The sequence below is a fragment of the Arachis ipaensis genome, chromosome B02 (assembly GCF_000816755.2).
Source record: "Arachis ipaensis cultivar K30076 chromosome B02, Araip1.1, whole genome shotgun sequence".
In the NCBI taxonomy this organism is placed as follows: domain Eukaryota; kingdom Viridiplantae; phylum Streptophyta; class Magnoliopsida; order Fabales; family Fabaceae; genus Arachis; species Arachis ipaensis.
Genome location: NC_029786.2, coordinates 63,738,983 through 63,758,273, shown reverse-complemented (window position 1 = coordinate 63,758,273; position 19,291 = coordinate 63,738,983).

Genomic DNA, 19,291 nt, shown 5'->3' with positions numbered 1-19,291 from the left:
CCTTTTCCCTTTCTCGGTGGCCATCCTGAAAGAAGAGGAAAAGGGAGAAAAGTAACCCAGAAATAAAGATAAGAAAAATAAATAAAATATGAGTTGGTAATGCCAAATAGTAAAGGTCTCAATTACATGGTAGCTACAACATGTAGTGAGAAAACAGTAGAAGCATACGGCATATCAATAGTGCAAGAATTGCAACAATGGGTAAGAGGGTGTGGGTAATGCAAAATAGTGTAAGTGCATATCAATGCAAAAGGAATATCAGTATTATAAAAATTAGCATTGACTTATAAATAATAATACCCAATTAGGGTAAAACAAGTCATGAAGCACCAGAATAATTCAAAAAGATGTAACAGTTGAATGAGAAAATTTTAACACCAATGAAAAAATAATAATTTTAGAAAAGAAAATAAAAATATACCCAAAATTAAAATGCACTGAATAAAAGTATGCAAATGAATTAAAATAAAATAAAATGAAAGATAAGAAGAATGAGAAGGGAAAGAAGGGAAGAAGAAGTAAGTAAGAAAGGAGGGAGGAAAAATTAGGATTGGGGAAGAAAAGATAAGATTTTTGGCGCTGATTTGGATAGGCTATGCGGCGGAGGCGACGCGGACGCGTGAGTGACGCGGTCGCGTGGTGCGTGATAAGGTCAGGTGACGTGCACGCGTGGGTCACGCGATCGCGTGACCTGATTTGTGCGATTGGCGCGAGTGCAGCCTCACGTTCGCACAACTCTCTGTTCGAAACTCTTTTTGCCAAATTTTTGGGTTACGCGGTCGCGTGGTTGACACGATCGCGTGGATGGCCATTTCTGGAAAACGACGTGGCCGCGTGGGGAACGCGTTCACGTGGGAGGGCTTGGGCTTCCAGCACGAGTCCAGCCCTACTCCATCATAACTCTCTGCCATACACCCCCTTTACGTCGATTTTACAGAGCCACGCGTTCACGTGGGTGACGCGGACACGTGGGGAAGCTATTTTTCAAATGACGCAGCCGCGTTGGCGATGCGGTCACGTGGGCATATTTGTGCCTAAGGCACGCCTCCAGCCACGCTTTTGCGTGACTTTCTGTTCACTTTCTTTTCTTCCTAATGCACCTGTGATGTGGACGCGTCGGCAACGCTGTCAAGTCGCGTGCGATTTTTTTTATACAAAATGCAGAATGCAGTATGCAGATGTTATGAATTATTCTAGGTTCAATGAAATAAAATAAAACTCAAAAACAAACAAAACTAAATAAAATTATAATTGGAAAAGGAGCGATCATACCATGATGGGTTGTCTCCCACCTAGCACTTTTAGTTAAAGTCCTTAAGTTGGACACTTGGTGAGCTCCCTGTTATGGTGGCTTGTGCTTGAACTCATCCAGGAATCTCCACCAATGTTTGTAATTCCAGTATCCTCCGGGATCCCAAACTAGGCGCAGAAAGCCTTCAAGCAAGTTAAAGCAAGTGACAAAGCCCCAAGAGTGTTGATTGCCAGAATGAATTCCGGGGTCCCAAACCTTGCTTTTGCACCCGTCTTCTTGTTGATCGTTATGATTCCATCCGGGTAGTAAGCAATCTGAATTCTCACTAAAGCGGCCAAACAACTTCCTAGACCCATTCAGTTGAGCTTTGCACTAATCCTTGCATTTAAACTTTGAGCACACAACCATGTTGAACCTTGCTTGACAACTCCAACCACTAACTATCTTTCTCTTACTCTTAATACCACAAAGAGCTCTAAGTTGACCATCCGTCTCCAGTAGCCCATATTCAAGTGGAATTAGAAAGCTAAGGGATATGAATTTTACCCACTTAAATGTTGTGAAGGATGATGGCAACTTAGGGGGAGGTATTTCTAACAAATTTGCAAGCTCCACTCCCTTGTGCTCTTCTCTGACAAGTTCCACCTCTTTGCAAGCTTCTTCAATTTCAACATCTTCCTCTTGGTAGCTTTCTTTCAATTCAATCTCTTCTTCATTGCTCACCAAGGGCATGGGAGGTTGTGCCTCTTTTTCTTGAATCTCCATCTCTTGATCAACCTCTTCCAAGTCTTTAGCCATGACATGCCTTGGAGGTTGTACACCCTCTTCAACATCAAATGCAACCGTCTTGGAAGGAGGCTTTATGTCTTGACTTTCCCATGGAGGTTCAGCATCTCCCAGGTCTTCAACCACTTCTTCCTCTGCAACTATTATGGCTTTGTCTAGTAGTTTTAATATAAAATCGTACTCATCCTTGATGACTTTCCTTCCATGACAACTCCTTTCAACTATTCTTTCATCTTCAAGGGTCTTTCCTATCTCCACATTTTGGGTCTCCTCTTGCTCTAAGACAAAATCAGACTCCTCCTTGATGTCTTCCTTCACTAATTCTTCAACCACTCCTTCGACTTCAAGGGTCTTTACTACCTTCACCTTTAGGGCCACCTCTAGCTCCTTATGAAGTATGGATTCGCGAAGATGATCCCTTCTCTCTTGTTCCATGTCAATAGCATCATTGGGATCATGTTGCTCTTGGATTGATGGATGTGGGTGCTCTTCCTTGGATGGTGGTGATGGGATGGAGAGATCATTCTGTGGTTGAAAATGAAGTGCACTAGAGCTTGAGGGTTGATTGTTGAAGGTATTTGGTGGTCCGATTTGGGCGATGAGAGCTTGTATAGTAGAGTTTAGATCGGTAAGTGCTTTCTCCATGGAGGTTTGGGGTGGATAGGAGGGTTCATTTGTTGGGAGAAAGGATTCATGGTAGGAAGGTGGTTCATCTTGATAATGATAAGGAGATGGTGTATATTGAGGTGGTAGTTCTGTGTATGGTTCATTTGGCTCATCGGGTGGTTGGTATGGTGGATAAGGGTTAGAGTCATATGGAGGTGAATGGTAGAAAGGGGCTTGTGAGTGTGGTGGTTCAAAGCTATGTTGAGGAGGTGAGTCATAGGTATATGATGGGGTCCACCATATCTATCGTCTTGGTATGCACCTCGGAATGGCTCTTGACTATAGCAGTTTGGTGGGTGTTGGTTGTTGTGAAAGGGTCCACCATAACAATTGTTTTGGCATACATTGTAGGATGGTCTTTGTCTGTGGTATTGTGGAAGGTTTTGCTGCCGGAAGGATTGATCAGATCCTCATGGCTCCTTCCATCTCTGATTGTTTTGACCTTGATGCATGTTCCTGTTATAATTTTCATTCCTTGCAACAACATTGGAACCAAACTCAAAGCGATGGGGTGAGAACTCATAATAGCAAATAAAAATTAAAAACAAAAATTAAAACAAATTTAAATTAAAAGGTTATTGAAATTTAAATTTTGAATTTGAAAATTAAATTTTGAAATTTGAATTTTGAAATAAGATAAGATAAGATTTTGAAAAAGATATGATTTTTGAAAAAGATTTGAATTTTAAAATTTAAAACTAAGATAAGATAAGATAAAAATTTTAAAATAGAAATCTGAAATTTTTTCTATGCAAATTTCGAAAATTCAATTAAAATAAAGAGAAAAGATAATTTTGAATTAAATGAGGAAAGAGAAAAACAATAAAATGACACCAAACTTAAAATTTTTAGATCAAAACGAAGAAAACAACTAAGAACAACTTGAAGGTCAAGATGAACACGAAGAACAACTTGAAGATCAAGATGAACACCAAGAACAAATTTTTGAAAAAATTTTTAATAACTAAAATAAAAACCAATAACCTCTTAATTTACGAAAAAGAAAAAATAAAAACAAAAATAAAAACAAATAAACAAGCAAAAAGCAAATATTTACAATAACCAATAATAAGGCACACGTTTGCAATTCCCCGGCAATGGCGCCATTTTAAAGAGCGGAAGTTTGACGGTTTAGAATTCATAATAAATTCTCGTTGCAAGTATAGTTTCTAAACCGAACAATCATCCTTTCTTACAAACATTTTGGTTGTCACAAGTAACAAACCCCTAAATAAATTGATAACCGAAGTATTTAAACCTCGGGTTGTCTTCTCAAGGAATTGCAGGGAGGTGTTCTTTCTATTGGTTATGAGTTTTGTAAATTGCGGGTTTTAAAAGTAAGGAACAAGTAATTAAAATGACAAGTAAAATAAATAAATAACTATAAAATAAACTCTTGGCAAGGTATGAAAATTCAGAAGTCCTATCCTAGTTATTCTTATGAGAATTGAAGTTAATCCTACTTAGTTAACCTTTACTAAAGCAAGGGAAAGTCAAGTGAACTAATTAGTTAGATCCCCAAGTCCTAGCCAACTCATATGGAAAGACTAGAGTTAGTGGGATTCCAGTCAATTAGCAAACATAACAATCAATCACGATAAGTTTGATAACTCAAGAGCCTCCAGTTAATCAATTAAAGCCAAGAATATAAAAAAAAGCTAAATAAGAATTATAAATCTGAAATACCTCAAATTATTAATTAAGAAAATCCTAACATGAAGGGTTCATAAGCCAATTGGGCAACATAAGTCAAATACAAATAAAAGCATTAGAGTATATAGAAGTAAAAGGGAAACATAAATTAAAGGAATATTGAACCTGAGAAGGAGTTGAAATAATAAGTTGAAATAATAAAGTTGAAACCCTAATTCTTTTAAGAGGAATCCTAATCCTAAATCCTAAGAGAGAGGATAGAACCTCTCTCTCTAAAAACTACATCTAAAACTAAAAATTATGTATTATGAAGGCATGATTATGAATGGATGCATTCTCCCACTTTATAGCCTCTAATCTGAGTTTTCTGGACCGAAACCTGGGTCAAAAATAGCCCAGAAATCGCTGGAGAAGAAATCTGCCACGCTGATTTTCGTCACTGCGACGTGTCCGCGTGGAGCACGCGTTCGCGTCGCCTAGCGTCAGGGCAACTATAGCATATTATATATCAAATCGAAGCGCCGGACGTTAGCTTTCCAACACAACTGAAACCGCATCGTTTGGACCTCTATAGCTCAAGTTATGATTATTTTAGTGCGAAGAGGTCAGGTTGGACAGCTTTGTAGTTCCTTCAACTTCTTGTATTCCTTCCACTTTTGCATGCTTCCTTTCTATCCTCCAAGCCATTCCTGCCCTGTAATCTCTGAAAACACTTAACACACATATCAAAGCATCGAATGGTATAAATGAAGAATTAATATTAATGAAATTAAGGTCAAAGGAGCATGTTTTCAATCATAGCACAAAATCAGGAAGGAAAATATAAAACATGCGAATTGTATGAATAAGTGTGTAAAGAATTGATAAAAACCACTCAATTGAGCACAAGATAAACCATAAAATAGTGGTTTATCAGTCCGTCTCAAGCTTCGATGACTTAGCCAAGAAGTTTCTAGCCAGATTCTCCATCCAAAAAGATAAGGCTAAGCACGCCCCAAGTTTATTGGGAATCAGGCAAGGAGATCGGGAAAGTCTTCGCAACTACATGGAAAGATTCAACAAAACATGCCTAGACATACAAAGCCTGCCAACAGAGGCCGCTATTATGGGCCTCATCAAGGGCTTACAAGAGGGACCTTTTAGCCAATCTATATCGAAAAAACACCCCACATCTCTGAATAAAGTGCAAGAACGGGCAGAGAAGTACATCAACATGGAGGAGAACTCTTGACTAGGAGATATGTCAAAATTCGGATTCACCTACTCCTCTCGAGATAAGGATAAAGAGTCCAAAAAGAAAGAAGATCGACATGGAGAAAAAATCAAAAAATACCACAATTACACCCCTCTTCGGGTGTCCCTTGTAGATATCTACAGAGAAGTCTGCCATACTGAAAAAATACCCCCAGCTCGACCAATCAAAGGCAAAAAAGGAGGATAAAATTGGTTTGAATATTGCGAATACCACAGAATCCGCGGGCACTCCACCAACGAATGTTTTGACTTAAAGAATGTCATAGAAAAACTAGTAAGAGAAGGAAAATTAGATCAGTACCTGGCCACTCGAGACGATGAGCAAAGAAAAAGAAGAAGGGATGAAGATGTCGGACGAACCGAGCGATCACCTCGTACACCAGAAAGACACGTCCACATGATACACGGCGGATTTGCAGGAAGAGGAATCTCCAAATCATCTCGCAAAAGATACCTTAAAGAAGTATATCATGTTGAGGGAAAGGAGGAAGCACCTGACATTCCCGCAATTACTTTCACCAAAAAAGACGCATCTGGTATCATCTCAGGACACGACGATCCCATGGTCATCACTATTATACTGGCAAACGCAAATCTCCACCGCACACTGATAGACCAAGGGAGCTCCATCGATATCTTATTCAAAGCTGCCTTCGACAAGCTTGGCTTGGAAGAAAAAGAACTCAGAGCATATCCGAACAGCCTGTTCGGACTGGGAGACACCCCAGTTCAACCACTTGGATACGTCTCACTACACACAACCTTCGGAAAAGGAAGCCAGGCAAGAACACTTAAGATAGACTACATCGTGGTCGACATGAGTTCGGCCTACAACGCTTTAATAGGTCGGACAATATTAAATCAGCTCGACGCAATAGTCTAGACTCCACATCTATGCATGAAATTCCCAATTGCAGAAGGGATAGCTACAATAAAAGCAGACCAGAAGATGGCGTGCCGCTGCTACAACGAAAGTCTAAACCTCAGAGGCAGAGGAGAAGAGTTCCACACAATCAAACTCGGAAGAGTTCAGAGGTGAGAAGAACTCCGCCCACAGCCCGAAGGTGATATAGAGAAAGTCCAGATCAGAGACATCCCGGACAAAACAACTAATATTGGTACAATCCTAAAGGGAGACATGAAAGAATCACTCGTACAGTTCTTACGAGATAACATCGACCTCTTTGCGTGGAAGGCAGTAGACATGCCAGGCATAGACCCCAAATTAATGTGCCAAAAGCTGGCGGTCTACCCAGGATCTCGGCCAGTACAACAGAGACGAAGAAAGCTCAGACCAGAACGATCTCAAGCTGTGGAAGAGCAGGTACAAGCTCTACTGGAGGCAGGATTCATAAGAGAAGTCAAGTACCCACTATGGCTAGCTAACGTCGTCTTGGTGAAAAAATCAAATGGGAAGTGGCGAATGTGCACCGACTACACGGATCTCAACAAAGCTTGCCCAAAAGATCCTTACCCACTCCCAAGTATCGACGCCCTAGTGGATGCCTCCTCTGGATACAAGTACCTCTCGTTTATGGATGCATATTCGGGATACAATCAAATCCCGATGTACCTTTCCGACCAAGAGAAAACTTCATTCTTAACCCCAAGAGCAAACTACTGCTACATCGTCATGCCTTTTAGACTTAAAAATGCAGGGGCTACTTACCAGAGATTAATGAATAAAGTCTTCACGGATCACATCGGAAAAATCATGGAAGTTTATGTGGACGACATGTTAATAAAGACACAAAGTGAAGAGACGTTGCTATCTGACCTCGCCCAAGTATTTGACACCATAAGAAGGCATGGCATGCGACTTAATCCTGCAAAATGCACCTTCGCAGTAGAAGCTGGCAAATTCCTGGGTTTTCTGCTCACACAAAGAGGAATCGAGGCAAATCCGGATAAATACCGGGCTATATTCGACATGAAGAGCCCGACTTGTGCCAAAGAGGTACAACAACTCAACGGAAGATTAGCAGCCTTGTCCAGATTTCTAGCTGGATCGGCAATAAGATCTCCCCCTTTTCTACGCCACTCTAAGGAAGGGAAAGAAGTTTGAATGGACCACCGAGTGCGAGCAAACCTTCCAAGATTTCAAAAGATTCCTGGGACAACCACCTATCTTAACTCGGCCACGGAAGGGAGAACCACTCATACTATACCTCACGGTAGGAAGTCGGGTAGTAGCCTCAACATTAGTTCGAGAAGACGACAGTGGGCAACAACCCGTTTACTTCATCAGCAAAGCATTACAAGGATCTGAGCTGAACTACCAAAAAATAGAAAAATTCGCCTATGCTCTCATCTTAACATCTCGACGACTTTGCCCATATTTCCAAGCCTACAGCATCAGGGTTCGAACCAATCAGCCAATAAAAGGCATTCTGCAGAAAACAGATTTAGCAGGAAGAATCTTACAATGGGCATTCGAGTTATCGGAATTCGACCTTCAATACGAAGCTCGGACAGCCATCAAATCCCAATATTTGGCCGACTTCGTTGCAGAATTTACAGACACCCCAGAAGTCCCTACAAAATGGAATCTCTATGTAGATGGCTCCTCAAACAAAAACGGAAGCGGCGCGGGCGTGATAATTGAAAGCGATCAAGGAACCCAAATTGAACTTTCCCTCAAATTCGGGTTTCCCGCTTCAAACAACCAAGCTGAGTATGAGGCACTACTAGCTAGTTTGAAGCTGGCTAAAGAGGTCGGAGCTAAAAAACTCATCATCTACAGTGACTCACAGGTGTTCACTTCACAAATAGCCAGGAGCTCCCAAGCCAAGGACCCCACTATGAAAAAATACTTGGATAAAACCAAGGGACAGCTCGAACAACTCGAGGAATATGAGATCCGCCACATACCCCACGAACAGAACGCCCGAGCTGATGCACTCTCAAAGCTAGCCAGCACCAAACCAGGAGGCAACAATAGAAGTCTCATCCAGGAAATACTGCAGAATCCGTCAATCTCGGAAGAGGAAAAAGTCCTAACCATAACAGGTCTGGATCAAGGATGGATGACTCCCATAATTAACTACCTCAAAACAGAAACACTTCCTACAAATGAAAAGGAGGCAAAGAGGTTAAAACGGGAGGTACAATACTACATTATCATAAACAATACCCTATACAAAAGAGGAATCTCAATACCATTGCTAAAATATGTACCGACTCCCAACACAAAGGAAGTCCTAGAAGAAGTACACAGTGGCATCTGTGGCAATCATCTCAGAGCACAAGCACTTACCAAAAAAGTACTCCGGGCAAGATTTTACTGGCCAACTCTACAAAAGAAAGCCACAGAGTTCGTAAGGACATGCCCACCATGTCAGAAACATGCCAACTTTCACATTGCCCCGCCAGAGGAACTCATCAGCGTGACCTCACCTTGGCCATTCGCAAAATGGGGACTCGACCTTCTCGGACTCTTCTCTCAGGGATCGGGACAAGTTAAATTCCTCATAGTAGGGGTAGACTATTTCACAAAGTGGATCAAGGCAGAACCTCTAGCTAATGCCACTGCTCAAAGAAGTCGTAAATTCCTATATAGGAACATTGTCACAAGGTTCGGGGTTCCATACTCCATCACCACAGACAATGGCACCCAATTCACAGACACAGGCTTCAGAAAGTTAGTGGCCGACTTGAACATAAAACACTAGTTCACTTCTGTAGAACATCCCCAAGCCAATGGACAAGCCGAAGCCGCCAACAAAGTCATATTGGCTGGGCTAAAACGGAGATTACAGGACGCAAAGGGAGCCTGGGCTGAAGAGCTCCCACAAGTCCTATGGGCATATCGAACAATGCCACATTCCACCACAAAGGAATCACCCTTCCGATTAGCGTACAGAATGGAGGCAATGATCCTAGTAGGGATTGAAGAAGGATCGCCTAGAGTGATCTACTATAATGAAGAAGCCAACTCCCAACTTCAAAGGGAAGAACTCGACCTACTTTCTGAAATCCAAGAAAGAGCTCGGATCAGGGAAGAAGCATTAAAACGTCGAATGGCTTCGAGATACAATCAAAAGGTAGTGCAGCGAGGTTTTGCTGAGAACGACCTCATCCTAATCCGAAATGATATCGGAACAACTCGACCTGGAGAAGGAAAGCTAGCAGCAAACTAGAAAGGACCTTACCAAGTCGTAGAAGTACTTGGAAAGGGCTACTACAGACTGTCCGAACTCGATGGGCGAGAGCTTCCTAGGTCATGGCACGCCTACAACCTAAGAAGGTACTATAGTTAGGGATGATAAAGGATCTTACGAGAAGGCGCACTCTTTTTCCTGAAAAGGTTTTTTAATGAGGCGCCAAGCCAAGACCTATAAATTTCCCGACTTAGAGGGATAAAATCCCCGCATGTATATATTTGCATTTTCTTTTGAATAAAATCTGTTTAGATCTTCTACAAATTCTCAAGCCGCATTAATCTGAAACATTCATCGTCCGATTATAAAGCTACAGATCGGCAGAAAGTGAATATCAAATTCACTGCACGATCACGATAAAGACCAACAGAGATGAAAACCAAATTCATTAAAAGGTCGACCAAGCGAGGATTAAACCCAATTTCTACGAAATTGGCAAAGATGAAAACAGAATAATGCAAGAAGTTATCGAAAGTGATCCATAGAAAGGACCTGACGATATCTTAATAAAATGGATTGCTAAAAAATAACTTAAAGATTGGCCGACGTAAAGAAGTCGGACCAGTCGCAATAACCAAAGTTATAAGTAAATCCCTGGAAAGAGGTCTGGCCAGCCCTATAAAAGAGGATTACTATAACTTAGAAGAGACCATCATGAAGAAGTCGACCTCCCACAAACAAGTTATAAAAAGTAATCCCTGAAAGAGACCTGACAAAGGTCCAAGAAAGAGGATTACTAGAAATAACTTAGAAGAGACCGACATGAAGAAGTCGGCCTCCCACAAACAAGTTATAAAAAGTAATCCCTAAAAGAGACCTGACAAAGGTCCAAGAAAGAGGATTACTAGAAATAACTTAGAAGAGACCAACATGAAGAAGTCGGCCTCCCACAAACAAGTTATAAAAAGTAATCCCTGAAAGAGACCTGACAAAGGTCCAAGAAAGAGGATTATTAGAAATAACTTAGAAGAGACCGACATGATGAAGTCGGCCCAAAACATAAAGTTATAAGAGTAATCCCTGAAAGAGACCTAAATGAGGTCCAAGAAAGAGGATTACAAAAATAACTTAGAAGGGCCCGACATGATGAAGTCGGCCCAAAACATAAAGTTATAAGAGTAATCCCTAAAAGAGACCTGACAAAAGTCCAAGAAAGAGGATTACTAGAAATAACTAAACAAAGTCGGCCTCCCAAAAATCCTAACGTTAATAAAAGTAATTCCTATCAGAGACCTCACAAAGGTCCAAACAAAACGGATTACTAGAAATAACTTCAGGCCAAAAACGAGGAAGCCGACATACCAATTGGATCCAAACATCCACAACCTCAAAGGAAGACACAAGTATGAAACACAAAGGCAATCCAAAAAGGTCGAGTAACAAGGCTCCAACACTACCAAAAAACCCAAAAAAGGGTACCAAGACAGATGAAAAATAGACATGATATGAAAAACATAAAGTTATAATAATAACAAGCTCAAGAGGCTACCAAAACCAGCCCCAGAAGCTTGGAAACCATTTTGTTTTTCAAAATTAAGTGCTAAACAAGCAACTAAGAAAGGTTTCATTTAAGATCCGAAGGCTTCTCGGTAGCATCAGCACGGGGTAAAGGAGGGCGAGTCTGAAGAGGCATTGCATCCATTGTCCCGTCATCCCTGTTTAAGATCTGACAGTCAGATTCCAATTCAGGATGACCAACCTCAGATGAAAGAGCTGAAGAAGTCGGCACAACAGAAGTCTTGACAGCAGGCACAGGAGGGGGCTCAACATCATCGCCGCCAGGACAATCTTTCCATCCTTTACAACATTGTCCAGGCTGAAGAAAGTAAGGTCAAGCTCGGGAGCAAGAACTCGAACCTGCTCCTTCAGGTTCTCATAAGCAGCATTTACGCTGCCTACAAGGTGACCCTGGAGCTCGGCATAATCAGCCCGGACAGACTCTAACTCCTCCCTGAGATCCATCACCTCTCTGTAGGTAGTGACATAGCTATCCTTGTGCCTCAATGTCGTGTCGTCAGCCAACCTCACAGAAGCCGCCAAGGCAATAGAAGTAGCAACAAGAAGCTTGCGGAGGATTAAGATTAAAAGGCTCAGTTGTCTTTTGTTTTTGTTTGGAGGAGCGCCAGAAGTAGCAACAAAAGCCTGAGGAGGATCAACCAAATGAACCCGAGGAGTAGGGATTACCTTCCTCGGTGAGCTCGGTACGGCCGGCTTCGACTGAACCTGAGACGACCCCTCCCCGGCCGCCTTGGCCGAAACGTTCTGAGCTACAGTAGCCTTCCTTGCCCTTTTAAAGGCCTTCATGGATTCATTATTTTTAATCATCTCTGCAAACAAACATCACAGCGTAAAACCAAGTTATCAATCAGAAAAGATCTTATAAGAGATAAACTCGACAAAATAAGCAAAAACAAAAAAGAAATCGACCACTACCCAGCTCATCTCGGAGGAGAGAGGGATTTCCAAGGAATTTCTTTGTATCAAGATAGGGAGGGTGCCCCCAATTTTCTTCCAGCACAAACACAAAGGCTTGTTCAGTCTCATCCAACATCTCCCATGTGTATTTAGACACCATTACATTCTTTTGCCATTCCAAAGGAAAGGTAGGCTCATCATTCTCATCCAGAAAAAAGGCCGAGCTCCTTCAACAGCTCGGACCCTGAAAAAGTAATTTTTAAAGTCACAAAAAGATTCATCAAACATGGAAAAAACCTTCTTCCCTTGGGAAGCTCGGAAAGAAACCCAGGCGGCCTTTTTCTTAACCACCCCGGGCTTTGTCAAAACAAAAAGATAAAAGAAATGGAATTGTGAAGCGGGGATATCCAGTTCATGACACAGCAATTGGAAAATATTTATAAAACCCCAGGTGTTGGGGTGAAGTTGGGATGGAGCCACATTACAAGACCACAAGAGGTTGGTTTCAAAAGGAGTAAAAGGAAGAGTAACATTCATCTGACTAAAAAAGAAGTCGTACACATAGAAAAAGGGGCGTTCTCCAACAATTTGGGTAGAAAAACAAACCCTTTCCTCAGAATTAGGAGACACAAGCTCATAGTTCTTTTTATTACTACCATTACTACAAATCCTATGAAACTGCCTAAGCTGCTGACAAAACTCGGAGTCAACCAATGAAACACACAGAAGAACCATAGAATCCACCCAATCAGCCATGCCCTCAGGGACTTGGGAAGAGGTCTCAACAACATTTTTGCGAGAAGACATGAGGTCAACTAGTCCTACAGCAAAAGAGAAAAAACAAATTACTAACCAAAACATCTCAGAAAAAAGCCAAAATTAACTCATAGCAGAGCATGACTTAAAGCAAACAAACAAGAAAAAGGAAAACCCCAGGATCCACACTAAAGATCCAGGGGCATCCTTTGGAGGCAGTTATGGAACAAGGACTCAAGAAAACCTACAAGCCTACACCTCTACACGTCCTAACAAGAAGATAATAACCCTTTTTTCAAACAAAAAAGGACAAAAAACAGCATGTATCAAGGAGAAGAAGTCATCAAAGACGACACCTTTTTCAGAAAAATAAATCCCCCCCCCCAAACAAGCAACAAACAACCAGAAAAATCGTTACTTTCTACAAAGATTCACCAGCAAAATTACCAACAGGGCAAAAGTCATCAAAGGAGCAATCTTTTAGGAACAACGTAAAAAGGTTCAAGCTTTCCAACATGCATTCAGGCAAAATCAAAACTTTACCAAAAACCGAATGCAAAGCGACGAAGGAAGTAAAAAAGAGAGGCTGAAAAGTAGAACCAACCTAAAAAGGAGAAATCCTCAAAGAAGCGGAAAATGGAAGATGGAATCCGGAGTCGCCCTTTCACAGTGGGGAAAGCACTGATAATCGCCAAGCAAACGTCGCAGGGAGGAACGCAAAAACTACAAACTTCAGGCAAAAACAGAAAAAGAGAAAGAAAAGGGAAGTTACGAAGAAGAAAAACCGTTTTTCTGAGTGTGAAATTCAAAATAGAGAGGCTAAGAGAAACGGGGCAATTAAAAACCAATTAATGAGGGTATTAAACCCTCGCATATTCCCAAGGCTAAGAGCGCTAATGCAAAAGCGCGCGCTTTTAAAAGAAGCAAAGAAAACGTTCCGTATTCAAAAAAGGAGAACTCTACAAAAATGAAGTCGAAAAAATGCTCGAGTTCGGCTTCACCAGAGAAGGATCGAAGTCCTAAAACTAAGACTCGACCTCAAAAAGAAAGACCAAGCTCGAGCAGGGGCACTGTTCATACCCTGGGTCGAGCTATCCAACCCGGGATGTTTAGCGACAAGGCGACCGACCTCTTCAGGTCAGACTACCCGACCTCTTCTCAAAGAGTTCGGCCAAATTACTAGGAAAACCCAATAAAGGGCCCAAATAGAGGAACACGACCCAAATCCAAAGGCAGCCCAAGCCTATAGAGATAAGGGCGGTTCCCTTGAAGATAAGATGACCTCACTCAAAGATAAAGATAAGATAAGATAACTAACTTATCTTATCTAAAAAGGTCACTCCACACCATTATAAATACACTGGAGGACCCAGGTATAACTCATACTCTGATTCTACAAAAAAACCTGTTAATACCCTTGCTAACTTAAGCATCGGAGTCCCTTGCAGGTACCTCCCACCCTCCGGTGACGAAGGATCAGCAGTGCGGCCAGTCCCACAAGTCGGACACAATAGCTCCGGCTGCCACCCACCAGCCGGACACGTTATTTCCGACCAGTACAGAAGATCCCATCTGAGATCAACATACAGTTTCAGGTAACCCTCGGAACAGATACCATAATGTAACATCCTACCATACTTAATCTTATGCTTAAGTCATAAGACTGAGACAGTAAGGTATTACGACCTCTATATATATATATAATAGGAAAAGAGATACTTAACTAGGAACCTTGAAGAACGGGTAAAACAAAAACGCAAAATAAAAAAAACGCAACGCCCAAGAAACAAAACTACTTGAGTGCTAAGAAACCTAAAGATTATAGATATAAATAAGCAAAAGAACGAAAAGAGAGCCAAGAATACAGTGAAACTAGCTCCTGACTCAGTCTGCAAAGCCAAGGCTGGCCAAAGAATATTTACATATATATACCAGCATCCCAAAATACCCAAAATACAGAAATAAAGTCCTAACTCTCCTGTAACCTCTATGAGGAACAAAATAACAAGTTTCTTGGAGAGAAAGCTAAGTAACTAAGTACATATATATATACATAAACTGATAAACCAAAACATCCCAGAGACTACTCCACTTCAGGAATCCAGACGCCTAGCGAGGAGCCTGACGAACTGATTCCTGCTAGTAAAGAAATTCACAAATAAATCCTCGTTGAAAGTATAGTTTCTAAACCAACAAAGAATCCCTTTGTACAAAAATTTAGTTGTCACAAGTAACAAACCCCTAAAAAAATTGATAATCGAAGTATTTAAACCTCGGGTTGTCTCTTAAGAAATTGCAGGGATGTGTATTTATTATCGGTTATGGAAGAGTATCTTTTTGGGAGTTTTTGAATAATGAACAGGAAAGGAGAATTAAAGTAATAACTAATAAGGCTCTTAGCAAGGTATAAGAACTGGAAATCATATGCTAGTTACCCTTATCAATTGTGATGAGAATTGTTCATTACTCCCACTTAGTTAACCCTTACTAAATAAAGGAAAGCCAAGTGGACTAATTAATTTGATTACTCAAGTCCTAGTCAACTCCTAAGGAAAGACTAGCTTTAGAGGGATCCAAATCAACCAGCAAATTCCAATTATCAATCAACAAAGGAGTTTGATAACTCAAGTGTTACCAATTAATCAATTCAAGCTAAGAACGTAAAAAGCTAAATTAAAATCATAAATCTGAAATACCTCAAATTGCATTAAATATAAAATCAAATCTAACATTGGAAGTTTCATAAACCAAACTGGAAAAATAGGTAATTAACAAGAGAAATAGATGAATCAAAGTACTAGAATAAATAAAAGTAGAAGAGAAACTAAATCAAAAGAACATTGAATCTGGAATGGAGAAGAAGTAATCCTAAAACTAAGAGAAATCCTAAATCCTAAAGCCTAGAGAGAGGAGAGAACCTCTCTCTCTCTAGAAACTACATCTAAAACCTAAAATTGTGAATTATGAGAAGTTGTGTCAATGAATCCTTGATTCTCCCACTTTGTATCCTCTAATCTGTGTTTTTTGGGCCGAAAACTGGGTCAAAAACAGTCCAGAAATCGCTGGGGACGATTTTTGGGTCGCTGAACTTTCTGCAGGACGACGCGTGCACCACGCGCACGCTTGCGCGTCATTTATCTGTATGGCCACTATGCCGAATTATATACCATTTCGAAACCCCGGATGTTAGCTTTCCAACGCAACTGGAACTGCCTCATTTGGACCTCTGCAGCTCAAGTTATGGTCAGTTAAGTGTGAAGAGGTCAGGCTGGACAGCTTAGCAATTCCTTCAACTTCTTGTATTCCTTCCACTTTTGCATGCTTCCTTTCCATCCTCAAAGCCATTCCTACCCTATAAACCCTGAAATCACTTAACACACATATCAAGGCATCAAATGGTAATAAGATAGGATTAAAATTAGCTAAATTAAGACTAAAGAAGCATGTTTCCAATCATTGCACAAAAGTAGGAAGGAAAATGTAAAACATACGAATTCTATGAATAAGTGTGAGTTTAGTGGATAAAATCCACTCAATTAAGTACAAAATGTACCACGAAATAGTGGTGCATCAGAGCCTCTCGACCTGCATCTGAAAACAGCAACACAGTATGGAATGAGAACCGGAGGTTCTCAGCATGGTAAAAGTGCCACGCGTATAATAAATAAGGTCCTGAGAATGCCATAGGCAATCCTAGAACTCCGTTATTCAATTATCCAACTTAACTACTAAACAGAAGCCATAAACAGGGGTAGGTATTCTAAATCTGCTTAACTTAATACCTAACTTACTCAATTTCAAACCTAACATGACACCAAACCATATCACCTTTTCCTCCATCCTTCCATCATCCATAATACAACAGAAACAAGCAACCAAACAAGTTCACGTACAAGTAATGAGCAGATAGTGCAAGTAGCAAGTATAACAGGTAGCAGGTGGTATATATCAATTAGGCAAACCTAGGAAATGCATAGCAATCAAAACAAACAAATGCATATGATGAATACCTGTCCTATGGCTGATGGCTCCCATCTGTAGGTTATCCAGCCAACCCAAGTCCGAAAACCTTAGACTGTCCTCCGTCGCGCATCCCCAAGAGTCTATGCATAGAGTTCACATTCATTCATCATATAATCACTCAATGGGGGTTATCCATACCCAGGAATTTATATGTTCCCGGTCACCCTTACGACGTAGGGTCAACAGAGTATCGAGATTCAACCTGAAACACGTGGTGGCGAGCCACGGTTCTGTTACCCAGGAAAACTCGTATCTCAGATATCATTCATAAGCCATTCCATATTTATAATCAATGTATCATCATTTGTTAAGCCTTGGCATTAAACATCTTTAATATTCTTATCTTCTTCATATAAGCTATCATTTACCTCTTACTTCACCTTAAGTTATATTGTTTTTCTAACTTCTTTTATCCACTAGACCTAGAAATACTTTAAGCCTTAAAGGGGAGGAAATGGAGGTTTAGAAGTGGAAATTTTGGTTTAAAACAGTCAAAACCGGTTTTTACAACAGGCAACAGCCACGCATACGCGTAGGCCACGCGCACGCGTAGAGCATACAGCAAGTCACGCGTACGCGTGAGTCATGTGTACGCGTGAATATGCACACACGCGTACGCATGCTTCTCGCGCATGCGTCGCCAAAATTCCACGCCACGCGTACGCGTGGATGGGCGTTTTTTAAAAAATGGGCAGAATGCCCAGAAAGCTAGCTGCAACCAGTTTTAGCCATCCTGAACACAGATTAATACACCAAACTCTCAACGTCTATAACTTTCTCTACAAAGTTCCGTTTTTCACAAAATTGATATCAATCAAAGCTCATAAAACCATCTTTTATTTGCAGCAAATCACAACTCAATCCAAAATTTGAGGAGAAAATTATGGACCTTCAAAGTTCACCCAAAATCACTTTTTACCAAAACACTTCCAAACCTCATTTTCACCACATTCATAAATCTTTACCTATAAAACCTGCATATAGCTAACTTATCCAATCCCAACTCATCAACAACCACTTCTAACTACCTTTAACCAATCCAATGAAGTATAACCACAACTTTGCATTAGCATATATCATATATGAGCAACCCTTCACATATACCATTCTATTAATGCAATCATCAACCCTTCACACACATTATTCCATTAACACATTTATCAACCTTTCATATATTAATCCATCAACTCATATAACAACTTTTTATTAACAAACACCAACCATAATCCATCAATACATATACCAACATCAACATAACCCATCATAAGCAAATCCAACAACATACAATTAGTAACTTCAACACCTCGTAATTCCAATACATATTCACCAACAATTTATTCCAACAATATGACAAGACTAATCATTAAATGCAATTAACCAATTCAACTTATCCTATGGTTCCTCTAACATAAGTTTTCACAACATCGTAAATATTAAACGTGCAATACTTAAACCATACCTTTGCCGATCACTTTGTTTCACCCAAGGCAGCCTCACAACGCAAAACACAGCCCCTCCAAGCTCAAATAAAACAGCCACAAACCAAGTCTTGTTCACCACTAAGCCTCCAAGTACTCCCAATTCAATTCCAATGCATATATACCCACTTAATCTACTCCTAATTCATATACATGTTCCAAATTCAGTTTTTCCCACTATAATTGCAAGATTGAGCTAGGGTTTGGGTGTCTTTACCGTACCCATATGCTCAATAGCTCGAGCCCATTAAGCCCCGGAAGCTAACTTGAACCTAAAATACAAAATTGGACAAGATTTCACAATAGGATTTCAACTTTACTAAAGAAAGAGGAATAGAGATTCTGAATCAAAAATGAGGCTTACCAGTGAAATTAATCCGATAAAAATGTAGAGCTCGACACGCTGAACGCGTGGCCACCAACGGTGCAGCGATCGGAGCCCGGACGGAGGAGTTATGGTGGATCAAAGGTGGTGAGGGTTTGAGAGCTCCTCTCCCCTTCCCCCAAATCTGTTGGCTTCGTTGGGTATGAATGAAGAAGAAGCTGCTGCTTCCTTTTAATTATGGGTCCGGTTGGACCTACGGGCCTGGTTTGGACCCCAGTTCAACTGGTCCGACCCTTCCAATCCGATTTTGGGCCAAATTTTTGAAATTGGTATTAAAATTCTCGTTTTGACGAGCTCTATCTTATTTTGATATTAATTTTGCATTTTTAGCTTTCCTAATTAAAATTCAATTTATTAACTAATTATTTACCGATTTTAGCGGGGTATAAATGTAGATTCAAATTGCGCCTTGTACATGCAGTAACTCATTGACTAGCGACAAACTCTTAAATGAAACTCCGAT